At 38.9% G+C, this 10,598-nt stretch overlaps 1 long non-coding RNA gene across 3 annotated transcripts; it reads right to left on the bottom strand.

Moving 5' to 3' along the window:
- Positions 1-549: 549 nt before the first annotated feature.
- On the bottom strand, positions 550-10,351 carry LOC120760683 (uncharacterized). 3 transcript variants are annotated; one of them, XR_009208407.1, is made up of 4 exons: positions 10,289-10,351; positions 7,387-7,449; positions 6,480-6,557; positions 550-5,541 (listed from the first exon to the last, which is right to left on the bottom strand). It is a non-coding gene; the product is annotated as an uncharacterized LOC120760683 (long non-coding RNA). The 3 variants fall into 3 exon arrangements; XR_005703443.2 differs by having other exon boundaries at positions 6,480-6,651; positions 10,289-10,302; XR_005703442.2 differs by having other exon boundaries at positions 6,480-6,651; positions 7,391-7,449; positions 10,289-10,302.
- Between the last annotated feature and the right edge of the window lie 247 nt (positions 10,352-10,598).

Below are 10,598 nucleotides of genomic sequence, written 5' to 3'. Positions count from 1 at the left end.
TACTGCTAAGATTTGGGATTCTTGGTGCCTTTGACTAGGAAATTACTCATAAAAATAAAAGGAAGTCCTAAATTTGTCCTAGTTATGATTTAAGCGCTAGTAAAACATTAAGAAGCTGTGATAGTAATGTCAGAAACTTTTTCATCGGGGTAAGGCCAAGCTAGATATTTACCAGGTTTTTTTTCCATAGTTTCTACTTGTTTAAGTACCCTGGGTCATCTTCACCGCCTTCAAAGGAATCACAGCAAGGTTGTATTTGTCCTAGATCAAATTTTATAGTTGATAATGTCATATCTATGGTGTGCAAAAACAAATTCAGGGGGGAGATGGTTATTAAAGGACTGATGTGATGCCAAACCTTTGCTCAGCTCAGCTGGTTTGGCTCCAGCCTGAACAAAATAGCCAGGAAAATGGGAAGAAAATTGCAAAGCCTTTGGCTGCACTGTTTGATGCAATGGGTGGTCTCACCAGGTGCTTCAGCCTCATTAACTCTTTCTCCTCCTTTCCCCTCTGCCCCGTTCCCTGAGGCTGGAGCTGCAGACAATTTACACCAGCTTGATTCTCTCTCTAAGGCTGAAGATTCCTGGTGCACAAATATTTTAAGCAGTAAATAAAGTAATTAGGTAGCTATCAAGCAAAGTATACGTAGGTATTTATCTGATCATGGAAATTGTTAGCCACCATTTCATAAAATGGCTTATTCAAATTTTACCTTAATGGAATCAGCCTTTATATCAACAAAGCTAATGACAGAACATCTTCTGCTCCAGACACCGTTGGAAAGAATCCAGCCTTTTCCAGAGGCTTACAGCCAATTGTAAGTATAAATGAAACCTGTGTGTCACTGCTCTGAAAGCCACTGTGAGCACAGGCTAAGGGCCATTTCCTTTATTTTCATAAAAGCATTTCAATGTGCATCTGCAGCAATTCCCTGCTAGACCCATAAAAGCTCCTCTTTGGGCACCAGGCCAGACCTTGCCGAGCGTGTAGGGAGGAACCTGACTTGCTGTGGAAGTGGCAAACTGGAGAGGAGCTAAGGCCTCCCAGGTGAAAAACAAGTGCAATTTAATTCACACTGCATCTATTGCCAGTAAGTATTTTCTGTGGCAGAAAATGTAGTACAACAATCCATTTTTTTATAAAGCAGAAAGTGCAGGAGGCAACAACTTTGAAACTACAGCAAATACAGCTGAACTGTTTCTTGAGCAGACTAAAACTGTATTAAAACCCACTGCAAACCTTCTAAATGAGCACTCTGCATTATTTGCAGCCGTGCCATCATGAGCTGTGATCCCATCACAAATCTCAAATGAGGACAGTGAGCATCTGGACCCTGAAGAATTTGAAGCAATATCCAGTGAAGGAAAAAGGGAGAGCAGGAAGCTGACTTCATTTGGATTAGACTTGAAATCTACACTCTTCTGTAGTTTTTGGGCACCATGGTACGGGAGGGTCTGTTTTTTTGAACATATAATAAAATGGAAGTTCTGACAAGCTGAAGGATTCAGGATGTTATGGCAATTCTCTGCATGAGCACAAATGTTTACACTGCATTAATCAGATTTCAATTGATTACACATCACTGCCCTAACTGCTGTTTCACTTTTAATAGGACACTTTTTAAAAAAAAATCCTTCCAGTCCCCCAAAATATGTTGAATGTATCTGCTTTAGAACACATGAGACTCCACTGGAGCTGTTGCTGCATTTTAATGGCTAAAACAATTCTTCCATGTCCCTTAACTTGCTGACAAGGTGCTGTAACAGCTAAGTAGCAAATAATTGTGATACTGCAGGAATTGCCAAGATAAAAGAAAATCCATAGGTACACAGTGCTTCTCTTATTTACAGAGCACACACAGAACAATAGGAGAGCAAACCCTGCATTTCTTGTACACTGTCAACAGTGATACTGATTTACACCAGTGTTCCATTCTCTTATCAGCAAATAGTGGAGCTGCTGACCATTTCACTCGGTACTGCAGGGCCTTACATTCAGCACTGTAATTTATATCCATGCCAGTATGTCCCAAATTTATTTATATTAGGACTGTTCTATCACCTTTCCTGAGCAATGTAAGGCAGTCTCATTGTAAATGAGAATTAGGGCATTGTTCACTTAAGAATTATTCAGTGAATTATTACAGAGCGCACACATTATCCTGAAATTTATTTCTGAAATTATCAAAAGCCCTGAAGTTGAATTTATGTGGTGGTGAGTCTGAGCCAGCAAGTCTTACTATTGAGCTCTACATTTGGGTCATACTCTGAAAGCTCATGTGCACAGAAAAAGCTTGCAACTACTCACAGTTCAAATGTAGATATTAACACAAATTAATTATAAATTCTGGTTTGGTAGTGTTCACAGCCAAGTTAGAGATGCCCACACAAGGAATCAGGAACACAGTGGTGACTGCTCCCATTCAATGCCTGAATAATTACACACTAAGAACCAAATGAGTAAACATTCATCCACCCACTTTTCTTTAATTTGGTGAAGACCAGATGATAACGTTAAAAATCTATTAAATGTAGGTACCAACACACAGAAGATCACACATCTGTGATCATTTTCCATGCTGAACCACTGATGATTCTGCCAAGGAACTCAAGTAGCACCACATCAACATCTGTCTGGAGCAGTTGAAGACACACAATCTGGAATACCCACATTGTTTCGGATGTTGATTCCCATTTTATTCTCCTGCAGATGAGTACAACATTCTGTACTCAAATGTCTGCTTAGAAAAAAACCCAGGATTTGCATAATGGGAAAGAGGCACATTATCCATGGAAATCTGACCAGGAAATAAGTCAGAAACAAGTTCAAGTAAGACACGGGCAAATTTGTGGTACATTCACAGAAGGTTGTGTGGCAGGAAATAAAGATCTTCAACAGTCAAAACACCACCCACACTGTGATAGGAGATGTCACAGGTAGATGCATTCACGTAGTACTGCATATTTAAAGTGTCTCAGAGTGGTTTTCAATTAACTACAAAGATGTTAAAACACAGATGCTGCATCCGTTGTGAAATGAAACAGAACCCCTTGGTGGAAAATGAGGAGGTTCTCTAATACTGACAAGCCCAAACACGTTTGGCTGCTAGGAATTACAGAAACCTGTCTCAGAAGTACATAAAGAAAGGTGAGTGGGCAAAGTACTTCCAGAGCAGCACCAAAAAGTCAGTTTTATACTGGTGAAGGGCAGAAAAATTGCCCCATGAGATTTCAGAGCTTTGCTTTAATTTTTTTTCCAAAAAGCTGTGGGTAAGCTATTATCAAAACTTCAAAAGAAAAAAACCAACCAATCAACCAACCAACCAAAAAAACCCAACACCCCCTCCGGAGATTTCTGGGGTTTCCATTTGCTATTGTAAGAATGTACAATAATGACTTTATGTTTGATTACCAATAAACACTCACTGCTTATTAAGCAGGATTTCAGTGAGGACCCTGATCCTCCATCAGGAAATAATGCTGCTTCAAGATATTCATGTGAAAGTAGAAAACAGTTCTCATGACTTAATGTCCTGCTTTACTACATTAAGGTATTTACAGAGCAATGATAATTTACTGCTGATAATGAAACCTTATTTTACATGTCAGCACTGTTCAAACATCCAGTGACAATGTGTCACTGGGGTACCAGAAATGTGGGATTACACTGCTGTGTTTAGATAAGTAGTAAAATCTAATAAGGCTGAACTATTTCCACTTAAGAAATCCCAAATATAAACAAATATTTCTGCCTAAAAGGAAAGGTATTGAGATTCAAAGGAACAGCCTCTGGAAAGGCAGAAATGCTGATAGGAATAGCAGTCGTCCCAGTGATTGATGATAGAGTTAATGGTTCATACATCCATACACTTAAATGGCTGTCTTTCCCCATGACTGCTGTCTAATTAATGTGAGCCATCATTCATGTAAAAGAAAAATTTTGCTTCTGGAGAAAAAAAAAAAAAAAAAAGCTGCAAACTGCCAGCAGTGACAGTGCTAGAAACATGCCAATTAGAGTGATTTCTGCCATGCAGCAAAAGGGCACAAAACACTGGTTTCCAAGCAACTGACATTATAAAGTATTAAATACACTGGAAACTAAAATCGGCAGATAAACACTTCACCTTCTCAGCACTGCCTCGCTCTGTCTTTGCTTCTTAACTCGACATTGCCGCTCCTGCCTGTTCCTATAGACTCTGCTGTACCTTCCAGTGAATGTATGCACTAAGGGATGCCAGCTTATCACACTCCTAAACACTAAACATCTTCTGTCTGCATACATTCGAGTAGCACAGGGACACATTCACAGGTAAGGACAGACAAGGTCGTAACCACAACTCCAAAAATAACACATTAAGCCTTTCAGTACAGGCTGCCATTTCAATCACATTGAAATGGTTTTCTGCTAAAGGGAGATCCACAGCCGGTATCAGGAAAAGAAATAGGAGAAACTGCTCTCTACAGTCAGTCTGTTGTTCCAGGCAGAAAGGATGGATTAGGAGAGGCTGGGCTTTCTGCATGCAGAGTGACTCTTAGACATCTGCCTTCAGGAAACTTGAACCATTTTAAAGAGCCATCCAGTTCCTAATTTAAACCAGAAAAAGCAGCCAGTTGAACACTGCTGAACTGCCAGCAGGTTGACATTTCGCTTTATCTAACCAGCACAGCCCAGGGAAACAGGAGCAAAGAAGGCATTTCCCTCAAACTCTGGCTAATTCCATGCAGAGGTTCCATGTGCCCTCTGTAGGTAAGGGCTTGGCTGGCTCAAAGCTGCCCATTCCTAGATGCTGAGGATGACCATAACTTGTCCTTTTTTACATGGCACCTGGGCTTAGATATCTGTCTTGCAGAGTTTCCAGTTTCTATCATTTTTCGTACCCCCTTTTTACACACACAAAAAAGGTGTTTTCAGCCAGTTTCATTTGAAGCAATATGCTTAGTTTTAAATACTATTTTTTGTGAACAGAAGTATGTCCAGTACACTTGCATGGTCTTGGTGGGCTGAATTGGTCTCAGAAGTGGTTTATGGCAATCTGCTTTTATTTACGGATTAAGCACTGCAAGTTTCCAATAGTTTTGTAGTCTGTCTTGCTGTCTAACTGTTCTTAATGCTTCTGCAATTTGTTAATTATAAAGACTTCTATTTTCTTGGTTCTCATACAGTGTATCCTCATGCAAGCATGGATTACTTAACATTACTTCTGGATCCCATTTACAGGTGTCACTGGAACAAAGCAATAAGAGAGGATCTCCCTCGGAGCTCAATGTCATTTTGAAGGCACTGTGCTGCTTGAGTTTACTCAGTTCTAGTAAAAATAGCAATAGAAATGGAAACATAATTCTTAGCTCAAAGCCACAGATATTCGAATGCTCAAGGACAAAGGTGGTGTCTTTTCCTACTGTATTCCAACACTGGGAAGTAGTGAACAAATTCCTCCCCATGTTTTCATGCTGTGTGGGGGCACAAGGATATCCAGAAGGGGACTGGGGTCTCCTGGGGTGACTGGACACAGCTCATCAGGAAGCATTTCATACCTGGGAACTGGTAGTTTTGAAAGATGAGTCGTTTGCATTCTGTCTCATCATCCTCTTTTATATCATCATGAGGACTCAAGAAAGTGTAAGAGAACATTACTGACAGGAGGTATGAGGTCATAATTATAAGGTTTATCTTTAGTTTAATTACATTTTTAATGTGTAAGGCAGAATATTAAAGCTGTATGAATGCAGCTAAGTCTGTTCTGGTAATGACTCCTCAAACATTTCAGAGATAATTTTAAAATTCCTACAACTCTGCTATGTCACTGTGATCATTACAAAAACTTCCTCACACTTTGTTCCATTATACACTTTCATACAAACACGCGGCAAGATCACAGATTCTACTTCCTGTGAATATGTATCAATTAACATCCAATTAAGACAACTGCTGGGTGTCCTTTTCAATCAGGAGGAAAAGCAGCAAAAACCAAATCCACAAAGGTCATTTGTATTCACTGACTCTCTGTAGTAAGTATTAGCATGCTGCTCTGCTACCCTGACTGCTTTAATTGAGATTAAAAAGTTGCTGCCCTGGAGAAGAAAACTCCAGTTTTCTTCTTTATTTCTTGCACTTTCCATTCTGCTTTTTTTCCTAATATATCTCCTTTTATAATGTCTGAAATTATTACAAGAAGCATTGCTGACACGGCCTTTGATCCAAACCAGCAGCATAGTCATTCTTATTTGAAATTATGTTCTCCTGCAGCTTCCTATTTCAATATTTAGTTAAAACATCTGTGGGGTTTGATTTCTTTGCCATCCCTGCTGTTTCTTTTTTTCTAGATTTAGCCTGGCTAAAGTGTTTTCATTGTGAAAATGTTTCCACCCAGGCACGGGAAAACGTGTGAATTTAGTTTTGAATGCAGCTGTGAGTGAAATTTGTGGGACTAGAAGAAGATGGCTGAGGGATGTTTAACAGGTAGGGGGTTTCTTACTTACCAGCCCTTCAAACTCTGCTTGGGATGTTAAAATTAAGTTGTGTTCTTTCCATCTTCTGCATCAGGAATAAAAGGGATTCTGCAACCAAATTTTATATCCAAGAACAGTTTCACAGAAAGCACTGTCCTCTGTGGGTTGGAGCACAGGTCTGGTCAGGACTGAACAGACAACTCTGCTGATAATATACAGAAAGGACCACAATCATGTCTGTCCCTTTAGCAGCACTGCCTGCTGTAGGGCGGGCAGGGATGAAAGACTGAAATCAGGGAGTTTAATCACTTGGGAAAAAAATGACATCAAAACACATTAAGATCAAATCTATTCACATAATTTAAAAATATACATTTAACATAATTTTGCAGATTGCATTACCATTAAAAATTCAGTGGAAGGCAAATCTGCATTTATCGTAATGTGGCCCAGGAAACAAATGTCCTCAGTAAAATCAGGATAAACAGTCCATCTGTTAAAGAGAACAACTGCACTCCCCCAGAGTAATGGGCTACAGCTCACAAAAAGTCTTTCCCTAGAGGTTCTAATTTAGTAGGTCAACTTTGAAATTAGAGATAAAATCAGAGAAGCAGAGGCAGCACTGAAGTCTAGAAGAATTAGTAAGGTGAGTAGGATATTTACTTCCCTGAGACAGCCAAAGTTCCAATTGCAGCTGTAAAAGTGACAATTAATCTTACATCCCCAGTTTGACTTTCATAATTTAGCCCTGAGAGTAATAATATTTATCCACCTAATACCTATCAGTGCTGCAAAGATGAACAGGACAGTGCTTGCACATGGTCATGTACTAGGCATTATAAGATTTATCAGATTAGCATCCCTAAAAGTGTAAGAGAGTGGTAATAAGATTTTAAAAAAGAAATAATTCAATTAAAATAGTAAAAACAAACATTACCTACGTGTAAAAAACCTGTAACTTGCAGTGATATGAGTGGTCCATCCTGCTTCATATAGATGCCTGCAAATCAATATGTTACTATTTAAGCTGAGCAAGTCTTTTAATGCCAATTAAATGAGGGCAATTTGTATCCCAGAGAACACTTGCAGCTCTTTCCCCTCCTACTCATTTGAAAATAAAGAATGCAAAACAACCAAAAACGAGCTCCAAGCACCTGCAACTTGTAGATCAAGAAGTAAAGTGATCTTTGGCAGATTATCATCAAAAGAACTTTAATTTGACCTCAAGGAGACAATCCCTCTGAAACTTAGCAGAGAATAATGACTGCAGGCAAACATAACTAACAGTGCATTTATGGCAAAACCAAGCCATGCTTTACTAAAATGGCTTATCCAGCCTTCAAAATACATAGGATTTATTATTTTGTTTACAGTTTATTACTATTTACAGTCAAGTTTATCAAGGAAAAATCCACTAAAACTGATTCACTTGACTAAGTGAATAATAAAAATAATTGGGGGCAGAGAAGGATAAGAAGGGACTTCCTTTCTTATGTGAAATCTAATGGTACCACAAGTAAATAGTATAAAATTTAGGAATTACTTTCACATAAATATTTCAACATTTAAACCACTTAAATTTCACTTTATTGTGAAATGTAGAGCTCTGGTTTCTCTGTGGCAGTACATGCAAAGAAGCTGTTTTTAACTTTCTTGACTTTTATGCAGCTAATCTCAAACAACACAAGAGCTTAATTTTTCTTCAACATATGCTGATACAATATCCCACATTGTCTCGACTGCCACATTTGCTTAGATTTAACCTAATTATTAAGTCTTTATATCGATGTCTGTCTTATTGCTGCTTGCTTTAATTCAACTTTTTTCCCCCAGTGAATGCTCTTCAAAGACTTAAAAGTCTCAGAAGCTTGTAAACACTCGTGTAATTTGTACCCTGCTGGGGCTGGCAGGGGTAATTTGTCAGTTTTATTTGCAGCAGGCTGTAACTAAACCCTGCCAGATGTAAATCATCTTTTTGTACTCTTTTCTGTTCAATTGCAATCTCTCCTTAGATTAACACTCCCATCAATGAAGTCAGAAGCTTCCAGAAAAATTCAGAAAACCCTGGAGTCACCTACTGCTTGGCTTATTATGCAGTTTAGCAATTGTTTAAGGTAATTCCGAGAAAACAGAGTGAGTGGTCTCTGCAGGCAAGTTTGGAGTGCAAGCAGAACTTGGGAGTGCCACAGGAAAGCAGGATGAACCCTCAGTGCTGTCAGCTTAAGCAGCACCTGCAGTGGCAGTGGTGACACCTGGGTGACAACACATTTTTACATATTAAGAGTACGAGTGCCTAAATGGGAGCATAGTCTGCCAAAGCCTGCTCTTGATAGACCCCCTGTGTGTGGGTGTTTTGTTTTGTTTGCTTGGTTTTTAATGTTCATTTATTTAAATAAGACCATAAGAAATGTCCTGCTGGACCAGAAGTTTCTTGTGCCTAGTGGCAATAGAAGATCATTTCTAGGAAAAGAAACAACCTTGTACAGCACTGTCTGACTAAAGTTCCTGTTTGCTTTGTTTGTTTCTGTTTCCTATCCTTGACTCAGATCCATTCCCAATTCTCTAAAGGGGAAGAGCATCTTCCCTGGTTCCTGTGGATCAGACTGAAAGCCACCAAACTGAAAATAAACATTACAGCATCAATTAAGAACAGCTCAGCACAGAGAAGGTATGTGCAGTCTCAGGGTTCGGTTTCAATCATCACATATTTTCTGAGCTGGTCATCACCTGTGACAGCATTGTGTCATCTCACAAGCATGGAAACATGGCTGAGTTCAAGTTTGACAGAGATCTTGCAGGAAGTTGAGCAACCACAACCTTCATCAAAATACCAGAGTGGGAGAAGAGCTTGTTCAATGGCCTAGACTTAAAGAATGGCAGCTCTGAGTGCTCATGGATTAACAAACTACAAAACTTATGCATAATTTTCAAAATGAAGGGGTGCTAATAAATTTTTCTACTGAGATACAAACCAGAGCAAAAGCGTCTCCACCAGTCTGGTGTAGAAAAACTTTGTATGCCAGAAGTGTCTTTGGTGCACAAATAGATTCACATAGGAAGTACCTGTGCAAAATGTATGCATGCTTTATAAATTGTTATGCTTAAATGCATAAGAAATGTAACTTTTTTCTTGAGAGACTATTATATAGACTACTGTGTCTAACATGAAAAGGATATCCAATTTCCAAACCCAGGAATAGAAAATTACTTACTTGTAGCTGCTTTTCCCTGAAGATACACTCTGTCATAAACCTCTATTCTGGGTCTGTGCTTTCACCCCCAAGGAAGGCACAGACCCATAAAAAGCCCTCAAGTCAGACACGAGCACAATTTTGGGACTCCCTCAACCATCAGTTCATTCAAGTGGAAAAAAAAGACACATTCCTGCCTATTAAAAAATTATATAGGTACATTAATAAAAGACTTCAGATCACTCAGCTGTGTCTGGAGTTCAGGCTAAAAAGAACATGAAAACAGTAATTCCTTCCTGCACAAGTTTTAGATCAAAGGGCTCATTCACTGATTCCAAGCAATCCAAAGCTCCAGGCCCCCCGAATTTGTGTCCATGGACTTGAGGTAGCACAAACACACTAAAAAGGGGCCCCAGCAGACTCTGAGCTGTGTCTGGAACACTTGCTCTGCTGTGTAGCTTTTGCACAACAGAGCAAAGACCGAGAACATTCAGGTACTTAAAAAAAAAAAATCGGAGGAGAACATTTTGCTTTTTGCAATCTTCACTTAAGAAGGCCTAAAACTCTTTTAAAAATTCATGTTCCTATCTAAGATTTCAGCAGAACAAAGGTTCAAAATGTAAGGAGCAGTGCCTTGGGCACCTTTACCTGCTGGAAGTGCCAACCAGATATTACCGGACATATCCAGGGTGGAGAGTTTCTTACACAGAACTGTAAGGAAAATAAAAGTTAAGTATTTGTCATTAAATAAATTTAGAAATCACTATTTGACCTTTTTTTTTTTTTTTTTTTTTTTTTTTTTTCCTCCCAGGGTTCAAAGCTATTTATTGTAACAAATTGTAACAAAAAGTCAGTTTAGAATATTAAATGTTTTCATCTGTGGAAATAGGCTTTCAAAAGTAGACTGGATTTTGGAAATGAGTTACCAGACAAAGCAATTGTAAAGAAATTATTTCCA

This window comes from Hirundo rustica, chromosome 17 (assembly GCF_015227805.2).
Source record: "Hirundo rustica isolate bHirRus1 chromosome 17, bHirRus1.pri.v3, whole genome shotgun sequence".
NCBI lineage: Eukaryota > Metazoa > Chordata > Aves > Passeriformes > Hirundinidae > Hirundo > Hirundo rustica.
This window is presented reverse-complemented; position numbering and strand designations above follow the sequence as displayed.